This window comes from Mytilus californianus, unplaced genomic scaffold, assembly GCF_021869535.1.
Source record: "Mytilus californianus isolate M0D057914Y unplaced genomic scaffold, xbMytCali1.0.p SCAF_19, whole genome shotgun sequence".
NCBI lineage: Eukaryota > Metazoa > Mollusca > Bivalvia > Mytilida > Mytilidae > Mytilus > Mytilus californianus.
The window spans coordinates 6,281,988-6,294,684 of NW_026262667.1; positions in this window are offsets into that span (position 1 = coordinate 6,281,988).

Sequence of the window (12,697 nt, forward strand, 5' to 3'; positions counted from 1 at the left end):
AACGTTTAAACCCGCTGCATTTGTTTGCACCTGTCCTAAGTCAGGAACCTGTTTCAGTGGTTGTCGTTTGTTGATGTGGTTCTTAAGTTTTTCTCCTTTCTCGTTTTTTATATAGACCAGACCGTTGGTTTTCCTGTTTGAATTGTTTTACACTAGTCATTTTGGGGCCTTTTATAGCTTGCTGTTAGGTGTGAGCCAAGGCTCCGTGTTGAAGGCCGTACTTTGACCTATAATTGTTTACTTTTTACACATTGTGACTTGGATGGAGAGTTGTCTCATTGGCACTCATGCCACATCTTCTTATTTCTATTGACAACGCCATGGAAAAAAAACTGAAAGAAAAAGACCAAAAGACAAACAACAGTACACAAAACACAACATAGAAAACTGACTAAAGACTGAGCAACACGAATCCCATAAAAACGGGGGTGATCTCGGAGGACGGATTGTGGTTACGACGATTGGGACATATCCGTCGTCATCTGTGAAACATATTTCATAACGGTCAACCAACTCGTGATGGCGTCCATAAAGTATACGAAGGGATGATTTCAAATTGACCACTTGGAACTCTTGGTTTAATAGCTTCCTTGTGATCAGCAACCCTTATCCAGGAAATCATGATAGGAAATACAAGCCATGGAATATCGTATCAGCTTGTGCCGAATTCGGTTCGGAGAACGAGCTGTGTGTTCCTGCGAAGGATGTTTAAATTTATTTGAAAATTACGATTATGGTCTAAATACTCATATGGCCCGACCCATTAATAACCAAACGAGCTAGTATATACTTATATGGTCATATGGATCATACGAGTATACGCATATGGTCCTAATACGCATATGGTCTTGAACATATACATTTAGTCTTAGATATATGCCTTTTTATTAGTTGTTATTGGCTTTGAACTAGCTGCCAGTAACTGCGAGTACTCTCAGATATGTACTTTGTGTCTTTTTTGTTGTTAGGGATGTATAAATACCCTGCCACGTCCGGTCTATGTTTTTGTTTGACGTTTTTTTCTGCTTTGTATCGATCTGATGAGTTAAGCCCTTTTCAAATGATTTTGATAGTTTATTCTTATGCTGTGATGTAAAACCACTGTTCCAGGTTAAGGGGAGGGTTGGCGCCTTCAAACATGTTTAACCCCGCAACATTCTTATGTGTATGTCCCAAGTCAGGAGCCTGTAGTTCAGTGGTTGTCGTTGGTTCATGTCTGTCATATTTGTTTTTCGTAAATTGTTTTGCTATAAATTTTGGTCCATCAAGCGACATTACATAATAAACACAAATAAATGGAGAAAGAAAATCAAAAGTAGTTTCATAAAAAGATAATTATAATACAAAGCAAAAAATGACATTTTCTATTTACAGCCGGAAACATTTTATTTCTTTATCAGTGAATATTTTCGTTTGCCATAATAAATTTAATTTTCCTTATACTGTCTAATTTTCAAAAGGTTTACTGCGTCTCAGTAACTGTGAGTACTCTCAAATCGTACTTTCTTGTTTATGACCTGTTGATACTAATTGTAATACTTTTTTTGTTATTTAATGTTATTCAGGGTTATATCTGGTCTATATACCAGCTATATCAACCCTCACCTAAACTGGTAGAGTGGTGTAACAGCGCAACATCAGATCGATACAAAGCAACAAAACAACTAACAAAAGCACTAAAGACACCGGTGGCAAAGTACAGATCTGAGAGTACTCGCAGTTACTGACAGGTAATTAAAAGCCAATAACAACTAATAAAAAATCCTGTATCTACGACTAAAATATCAGTACACACCCAATGTCCAATAGATTTAGTGTAAAGAGTCTTTAACAGTCAGAGAAACACATGGTCTTGTGCAAAACCAAAATATAGGTATCGACAGAATGTAGGACTGTGAATGTTCATAGGTGTATAACAACACTATTTAGTTAGGGTTTAATTTATTGATAACAAACTCAGTATTTATACGGATAAAAACAATATTAAAAAAAGAGCCAATTACAATGTTATATTGGCAACCTTTTATGGTCAGTTTATTTAAAGGATCGATAAGTTTACCCGGATTGTATTTAAAGTTACGGGCTCGGCAAACAACATCACCGTAAAAAATAGGATGAGCTATCCCGTTTGTAATAAGTTTTCTACAGGTACAGCCAAAATTTATGTTTGTTACACCTTAATATAAACTAGTAATACAACATTGATTTCATTTACAATATTTTATACACTGTAAGCATATCATATTACACATCGAGCAAACGCCCCAAACCCGAAGAAAAATGTTAAAACTTAACTAGAAATACATAAAATGTGTTTTTATCTTCGAATGTTAAAATACTTAGAACATTAAATGTTCTGTGGCGAATATATGGACACAGATTAACAACTTTACATAAAAGTAACAGTTAATATGGATACTAAGAAAATGTTTACGATATAGTTGGACACGGTCAAAAGTTCTTGTAATGTCTTACACAAAGATGTAGTGAAAAATAGCTTGTTTACGATGTTTTTTTTGGAATTTCATCCAAAAATGAAGAAATTGAGCTTCCTTCACTCTACTGGATATCCAAGTTGCATAACTGTCCTTGCAAACAACGTTCGATCTCTCAAGTGCTTCACGAGATTTCCAGATAATTTATCAACAATCAAAACTAGGCAGAGGATTACTATCCCTACGATATAGGAGTGATGCTAATCAGAAGTGAAATCTTTAAAAAAAAAAACAACAACAAATTTTTAAGTCCCTTTCCTCGAGCAGTAAAAACAAAATGTCTTCTTTACACAAGTAATACTCGTTCTGAATATATAAACATATTTAGATTTACAGAATTATTCCAACTTTGTTTCATAAAAAAAGAATGGAGAAAGCAGATTCAAATATCTTATTTCAGAAACGGACAAATTGTAAAAACCAAATCTGATTACGCAAAGCTTGTACACAGGGTATATATTTTAACCAGATTGGTAAAAACTATTCTAATTTAAAAGAAAAATTCCCTGAAACTGACATCGTAATTATTGACCTTGACTATTAACAATATATCCCGTATGTTTTTTTTTGCGTTTTCGGGGCGTATTTTCAAAGATAAGATATATTATTGATTTCTAATCCAAAATTACATGATTACTACCAAAATTTTACAATATAAATTAGATAAACACAAAAAACACTGGTTTCTTTAGTCGTTTTTATAAAAGAGGGAACTATTTCACTAATTTCTTAAAAGTAAATGTTCTCTGACTGTGTTTAGTTTTGTACATTTACGAGTGAAATGAAAGTCGTCTTCTACTTATGGAGGGATAATTCTCACGGGTAGTAAGGTCGTCATATCAAGGAGCGTTTAGTACAGTGATTTTGTCATAGTTTGGTTAAGTTGGACATGATTGTGTTAAGTGTTTTTGATGACAAACAATGACACAATGTAAACATTCTGATTTTTTGCCAAAGGAACGTATTAACATGTATTCAAGCTGGTAAATATCTTTTCTTATAGCTGATATGTTAGTAGATTAAAATTTGTATCACGAGTATATTTCCTTATTAGACACAGTATAATGCTTGCGTATGTCAACATTTAAAAAGTTGCTTACTCGTTTACCAACCATAAAAAAAAGATTTATTTACTGTCTGCTACATCACATATTTCGTTACAATATACAATTGCCGTCATTTTTTCCGAAAAAAATAGCTTCTTTTGCACATAATTACAGATTACTGACAATTCAGGGTCATGGTTTGGTTCGTGTTCAGTTATGTGATGATTCTTATAGTTATGAAGGAAAAGTAAAGATGAAAGTAAACATATATTATACAACTATTGAAAAACTGAGAAAAACGAATATTTCTCGACTACTTTTTTTGGCGTTTAACCTTTTCTACCCTATTTCGCGACAATATATGATGTCGCCATTTTCTAATGTTCTTGTAATGTTCATATACAATCAGATCCAAGTTTCACATATTAACGTTGATTTTCTACTCGCAGAAAATAAATCCCTCTAGAAAATAAGTCGTTAACAGTAAATGTAAGATATTAGCGTAACGGTTACAGAATATGCATTAATAAAGTAATCACGACGGTAATATGTTACTGCGTTTCAATGGTAACTTCTTTAAAAATTATTTCATTTAGAATTAAAAACTAGAGACTCTAAAGAGCCTGTGTCGCTCTTCTTGGTCTATGTGCATATTCAACAAAGGACACTCGCCAACATTGAAGACGAGAATAGAATTCTTGACAAAAATCTCTGTTTTGTTGATCTTGTATTACTGATCATTTAATCTGTTTAGTTTCCCTCTATCTTCTTTAGTTTTTGCTCAAAACACAAAAGAGGGTAAAAAATAATCATCATTTAAGGGCAATCACTCCTATAAAGAGTGACAGTCTACTACATATAGCAGCAAAATTTGACATGTTAGTAGATCTTGCCTTGCTGATCATTTTTGTGATTTAAAGTGTTTTATTTATCTATTATAATTTTTAACATGTAAGGCAAAACCCCCCAAAAATGGTAAAAATCGAATCGTCATTAAAGAGCTATAATTGCAAGGAGACGTCGGACGATTTTCTCTTTAATGTCTTAATTGTAGATCTTGTCTTGCTGATAATTTTTGCTTATTTAAGTTTCTATCTATCTATTAAAATTTTTAAGATATAAGGCAAAAAACGCAAAAAATTGGTAAAAATCATTATCGTAGGGCTATATCTCTAATAAGGAGTCGGCTGACCATTTAGACCATGGAATTATTTGTAGAACTTGTCTTGCTGATCATTTTTGCAATTTAATGTTTTTCTGTATTTATTATAATATTCAAGATAATAGGCAAAAATGAAAAAAATGGTAAAATTTGTCATTTAAGGGCAATAACTCCTATAAGAAGTCGTCTAACAATTTTGACGTATATGGACAATTGGTAGATCTCAACATTCTGAACATTTGTACTCCTGTCAGATTTTCTCTATTCATAACGGTTTTCAAAATAATAGACAAAACTTGCATTTTACCCCACTGTTCTATTTTTAGCCATAGCGGCCATGTTGGTTGGCAGGCGGGGGTCATCAGACACTATTTTAACGAGATAACCTAATAATGTTTGTGGCCAAGTTTGGTTAAATTTGGTCCAGTAGTTTCAGAGGAGAAGATTTGTGTAAAAGTTAACTGACGACGGACAACGGACGCCAAGTGATGAGAAAAGCTCACTTGGCCTATTGGGCCAGGTGAGCTAAAAAAGGACCTTAGAAATTACATAGTAATATATAATAAGTAGATACAGTATGATTTCCAATGAGACAACTATCAAGCCGAGACCAAATGACGCAGATGTAAGCAACTATATGTAGTCGTATGGCTTTCAAGAATGAGGAAAACCCATACTCCATATCAAGCTATAAAAGGCCTCAACAAAATTAAATGTAAAATCATTCAAATGAGAAAACCAAATGCCTGATTTATGTACGAAACAACAAACGAAAAACAAACATGATATACAGTAACAAATGATGGCCAATCAAACATTACAGGCTATCTTTATAAAACGTGTACATGTATCTTGGAATGAAAATCATATTTAGTGTGTACATTTTTTCTTATATTAAATACTAGATCGACTGAGATTTTTTTAATTCTCGTATCTTTATTGCATGAAAAAGAAAACAAAACCAACAGATCAAGCGGTACTACACCATACATAAATACAATATGAGAAAAACATAATCCCGAGTAATCGTTTTTATTCATTCGTAAATATAATTGATAAAAATTCACATTGTATCGACCTTATTCTACTTCTAAATAGTGATCTTTCATATATTTTAATTAAGAACTTTGTAAATACATGTAATTGACAATTTATTAAGTTCTCCGAAAATATTAGGAAATCTTTCAACTTAATTTCATTTATAGATAATTAAAAAAAAGTTGTACTGTTGTCCATGTTAAAATGTTGTCCCGTGCAGAAACTTTTTAAAAATAACTTTAATTTGATGACTTCTATTGACGTCACATCAGATCAAAGCGGTGGCTTTGTTTCGCGTCCGCTGGTTAAAATGTTTCTGCAGATTGACGTTTCGTCACGAGGTATTACGAGTCCAGTAGTCAACACTCCTGCACTGACATTAAATAGCATTCATGTTCTGTACATTTATCGTTAAAAAAAAATTTTATGAAATATTTGGTTTTCATTGCTCTTCATCTTAATCATTCTTTAGACTTCCAAATGTTTAGATGCGGGCACCACAGACGAGTTACACAAATACTTCAATTTTGTTTTTACAAAATAAGTATTTTCAGGGATACTTCACCTTAGTCTTATGTTTGTCCTAAACCATTTTCATTGAGATTATACTGCAAGTTCAGGCGACTACTTACATTAAGATTCGCAGTAGTGATCACCAAACTCTTGTAAAGCACACAGACAATGAGAAAATTCAGTTTACCGTTAAACATTTTTTGAAATTTCAAGCTGGGGAAATTTCCCGCCAAAGTTATCCGAAATTGCTAGGATAAAAGTACCAGGCAATGCATATTTTGTAAACTTTGAATGTTCCTTTTCATGATATTCACTTTATTCAAAACTTTTCTTTTACATTATTTAATGCTTTTGGATGTTTATATAAACGAATAACCAATATAAGAATAAGAAGATGTGTTATGCATGGTTGTCAATTTACGTTCAAAACAATAAACGAAAAACAAATATGATAGACATCAACCAACGAGATAACTCATTTTCCTAATAAAAAACACTTGAAAATCAGGTTATTCTCAGAATTAGAAATCACAGGTAAAAACTCAGGTGAATTACAAAAATATTCACGCAAACGTAATGCTTAAATTGTCATATTCAAATTCGCCCAAATGTATGTCGTCCATTTTGATAGTATGTGTTAAATTTATTCTAGACTTTGGGCGATTAAGAGATTGACATGTTGTGTAGACAACTGTCTTTTGTTGCAGACTGTATGGTGCCATCTCGATATCGTTTGGTTAGTTGTTGTTGGGTTACTGTATCATTGGCATATTACCCCAACAACTCTTTTTATTCATCATAGAGATAATCTGGTTCAAAATAAAAACAACAGAGGTATAATTTCAATAGAATCAAAATGTTGAAAACAATTTTTAGCTGCTACGTTTTGCAGCTTTAAATAGAAGTCTTTAACCTTTGACAAGTGATGCCGCTCACGATATCTGTAACTCCCCGACAGAGTCCATCATTGACATACGGAGAAAAGGTTCTAGGTGAAACAGTAACACTTTCTGCTTTTGTAATTTATTTTACTGAACATCAGTCCAAAAGAGCTATAACTACATAAATTAAATCTTAGGAAATCCACGAAAAGTAAAAATGTCTAATGTACGGTTTGCATACTTTACGCCCACCAAATTTGGTTAAAAAAGCTTTTTTCTTTTTAGTCAATTTATAAATTGTGTATCTTTGTTTTTTTCACAAGCGGCTTCAAACAAACTAACAATATGAAGCTGAAACACATATGTATTAATTGGACCTAAACCATGACAAATTTGATCAAAACCATGACGAATTTCTAGAAACTTAACTGAACCATGTCAATCGCTTAACCAAACCATATCAATTTCGATATTCTGGTTATCCTGCGTTAATTTCATAAAAATAGCAATTCCTATATAGATCGTTTGACTTACAATATAGATTCAAACATCTTATTTGCTTTTTATTTGCTCATTTGAAAAGAATTGAGGCAATCGTTCTGGGAAGTAACCTTACTAAACCATGACCAACTTAACCAAACTATGACCAAATCACTGAACAAAACGCTCCTCGATATGACGACCTCACTACCCGTGATTCTCTCTTCTAAAAAAGAGTTTTAGTATGTCGACATTTAGTTTGGTATGAATTGCGTACAATAAACGCCGCTTTGAAAGAAGTGTTCTGATATTCCCAAAACATGTGAACATTTTAATGTAGTAAGTGACTGTAATCTACTTGCAAACCCAATGGGTAATTGTTGGTTTTAAATTATATATATAAGTCTAAATTGAAAACAACGTTCAAACCTATGATTGTGTTGGACAAAAACCGCAATTTTTAAACGTGTGCATGCAAAACAAATTTCTTGGTAGAGGGGTCTAAATACAGCACAAACAACATTTTCCAAAAGACCAAATGAGTGAAAAAGTATATTTTAACAAAACGCATTTGACTAGCAGGTCGAACAACTGATGTTCTTAAACCCTGCTGACTGCCATTGGCGATTGCCAAATAAACGGATCACAAGATGTAGCAAAATAGATCTTATTATTAATTTATTACCAAACAGAAAACAATAAACTTGCGGAAAAGATGGTATACCGCAAACATGAGGTGCAAAAATGTGTACACCATATCCGGATTTCGACAATTAATGTCTCTTCAGTGATGTCCATATACTTTACCTAAATTTAGGATAGACTCTTGAATTTTGAAAGAGTCAAAATAGGATGAACGGATCATATAAACCCGAAGGCAAATATAATACAAGCCCAAACGAAAAAATATAAACAAGTCTAAATTGAAAACAACGTTCAAACCTATGATTGCGTTGGATAAAAACCGCAATTTTTATATATAACCAGTCTAAAAGGGAACAACATCACCAAAAAATGACAATAAACGAACAAATGTAACAGTTACTATAAATATTTCGGATAACAGATATCCTTCATCAGTATGAGCACGATGTAAAATGAATCAGATCAATCTATTCTGATTATTAAACTATAGCAATCTTGAATTCTATACAATAAAAAAAGTGAAACAGTTTCACCCGAACATCATATGTAGAGACGCTAATAAATTTTAAAAATTTCCAAAAAAACGACTCAAAGACATGCCTAAAATGAAAATAGTAATTAGAGATATGAACTGGCACAACTCTAAAATTCCAAAATGACGTCAGTTAAGATGTTACAACAACTGCGTGTAAATACATTCCCAAAAAAACAGCACTGATCGATATAAGCTGGTAAAATATGTCAAAAAGAGGCTGCGTATTTATCATCCCAAATAAATAGCAGTTTTATAATGAAAAGAAAAAATAATAGTAAATTTGGGCTAAGGTTAAATAATTGAACGTGGATGCGTACTTGTACATCCCTATAGCAAATGAAAAGAACCCTGGTATTTAAACTAGTAAAATAAAAAAAAAATCCAAAAGAATCCTTAAAACTGTAAGAGTCAAGTAAGGAAGCCGGAGTAACTGGAAACAAATGATGTCAGGAAAATGAGTGATGGTAGGGAAAATGAGTGACTCATTCTATGTATTTTCATTTATGCCCTCTGGGGAAACTGTCCTTAGCTTTCTTATCCAAAACCTTTCCCGAGCAAGTCTTTCGGCCCTTGACCAACCCTCGTTGTGGTCTATGATTGTGATTGTAAGGTTTTTGAGATCAGCTCGGGCGTGCCCAGGTGATCTCAAATGACGACTTACGGGGAGGTCGGGCTTGCAGGTGTAATCACTTCGATGACCATTCAATGACATGCGTTTGTTGAATGGCTGTTCTGTCTCGCCAATATACTGCATGCCACATCGACACTGAAGAAGGTATACAACATTCTGTGTTTTGCAAGTTACATTACAAAATATAGTGTACACAGACCCAGTGGAGTGGCACTGAGTAAATGTTTGAGTATTCAGTATTTGTTGGCAAGTCAGACATCGTCTGTTACCACACGACTTGCACCATCCTGCAGTTGAACAGCTTTTATTAGAGGAGACGTCAGCTCTCACAAATAAGTCTTTCAGGCTTGCTGGTCTCCGAAAAGCTAAGACAGGAGGATTGGAAAAGATCTTGGACAATTTTGGGTGCTTGGCAATAGTTTGCCAATTGGCACGGATCAAACGTGAAAGGTTAGTAAAGGCGGGATTGTATGTTAAAACAAACGGAACTATTTTGCTGCGCCTCTTCTGTTTGTACTGTAATAGGGCATTGCGGCTGTTGTTATTAGCACGCGCAAATCCCTTATCTATGTCCAATTTCTTATAACCTCGTTTGGTAAAAAAAACCGCTAAATTCCTGTAACCGTTTAGTGATAGCCTCCTCAGAGGAGCAAATACGCTTTACTCTGAGAGCTTGACTGTACGGGATACCTTTTGTACAGTGTTTGGGGTGACAGCTTTGGGGAGAAAGGTACTGATGTTTATCTGTAGGTTTACAGTAGAGATCTGTTGATATGACACCGTCCTTAATAGATGTAGTAGTGTCTAAGAAAGATATTTTGGAGTCGGAAATTTCATATGTAAATTTAATTGACTGGTGTGCGTTATTTGCATGTCTGATAAAATCATCCAATTTTTGTTGGGATTCAATCCATTTAATGTCAACATCATCGATGAAACGGAACCAAGACAGAGGTTTGGATAAAGATGTTGAAATAATTTGTTTCTCTAATTTTCCCATGAAAATATTGGCGTATGACGGTGCCATTTTCGTCCCCATCGCTGTCCCGTTTATCTGAAGGTAATGTTCACCATTAAAGGTGAAATTGTTGCATTTCAGAACAAGAGTGAGCAGCTGGACTAAACATTCGGTAGGTGGTTCTAAGGTGTTGCGATATATATATATCAAAGTAAACAATTATTATTAGAGTTTATCACATGCAACCATGCAAAAGACAACGATGTTCCTCTTCTTATCGATTTTCTCCTGTTTTCTTATGCGCAGACACCTTACAGGAGCTCCAGAAGAAAAACTAAAAAAAGGTGCATGGCATCAACCTTAAACCTTATGTTTCGTTATAATATATAAATAATGTCCTTTCATTGGATAAATCAAAGTCTGTTGACTATAGTACATCGCATCTATCTCATTGGGTTCGAAATTAAAGGATATATCAGAGATACAGTTAAGTCTGCTTCATATATTGACTTACATCTAGAGTGATTGACAATGAGGATCGGTTAAGATATAACATTACAACAAAAGAGATGATTTCAGTTTTGCCATTGTGAACTTTATATTCCTGTGTAGCATTTCAATAGCGGTTCAGTGCACACACAGTATATATCTCCCATGGAGTTGATACGGGGTAATAATATTCTAGGGCTTGCCTTTCCTATCATAATTTCCTTGATGGAAGGTTGCTGTTTACAATTATATTGAACCTTGGGTACCAAACCACAGGCGCTTGGGGGAATGGACGCCCTTTTTTCTAAATCAAATTTAGTAAATTTCTGAAGTATTTTAACTTATTTTCACTTACTTGATGTGTGATTGCTCTTATCCATATGATAAACTCATCATACATACCAGGCTTAAAATTCAAACGACTTTACAATATCACTAGTTTCATGATATAAATTTTACCCTCTATTATCATTTTCCACATTATAAAAGAGGGTCAAAATTTTATAAACTAGTGTAATTGTAATATCGTGTGGATAAGAGCAAGCACACGTCAATTAGGTGAAAATAATCAATAATATCTACTGATTTTTAATTTTACGATGGGGAGTCCATTCCCTAAGCTCCTGTGTTCCAAACGATAAAGATAAAGTAATCTCTTCAAAAGTATTAGGGACGCTATCATGGCTTAAATTGGTTAGCTCGGTTATGGATGTGGCACAGACGACCACAGATATGATGATTCAACTAGTCCGACGTATTCACAGTCCTTTCATATTTCTTATCTCATTTACTTTGATATTAATTGTTAATCAATTAAATCAAATCCAATCATGTTATACTTTGTTTAACCCTTTATTTTTTATTTTGCTTTTATATTATTTTTGAAAATGAAAGTATTTGTTTATTTGACATCACCGAATGCAACTTATTACCGATTTTTATACGACCGCAAAAAAATTTTTGTGGTCGTATATTGGTATGACGTTGGCGTCGTCGTCGTCGTCGTCCGGCGTCGTCGTCGTCGTCGTCGTCGTCGTCCGGCGTCGTTCGGCGTCGTCCGAAGACACATTGGTTTTCGCACTCTAACTTTAGTTTAAGTAAATGGATCTTTATGAAATTTTACCACAAGGTTCAATACCACAAAAGGAAGGTTGGGATTGATTTTGGGGGTTATGGTAATAACAGTAAAGGAATTAGGGGCCAAAAAGGGGCCAAAAATAAGCATTTTTGTAACTTCCAGACATAACTTGTGTGTTAGTGTATGGATCTCTCTGACATTGTACCACAAGGTTCCATATCACTAAAGGAATGCTGGGATTGATTTTGGGGGTAATTGCCTCCAAATTTTAGGAATTAGGGGCCAAAAAAGGGGCAAAAAACAAGAATTTTTCTAGTTTCATGACAATAACTTGTGTGTAAGTGTATGGATCTTTCTGAAATTGTACTACAAGGTTCCATATCACAAAGGGAAAGCTGGGTTTTGAGTTTGCGGGTAATTGCCCTAAACTTTTAGGAATTTGGGGCCAAAAAGGGGCCAAAAAACACATTTTTTTCTAGTTTCCAGACAATAACTTGTGTTCAAGTGTATGGATCTCTCTGAAATTGTACTGCAAGGTACCATACCACAAAGGGAAGGCTGGGATTGAGTTTGGGGGTGATGAATCATAATGGGGGTTCAATAAATTTTGGGGGGGGGGGGATTTATTTTTTTTTCATTTTTTTTCTTTTTTTCCTTTTTTGTTTCTTTTAAAATTTTCCATTTTAAGTTGGTTATTTCTGATTTATATTTAAAATCAAATAATAATGATATGGTAGGAGATACAC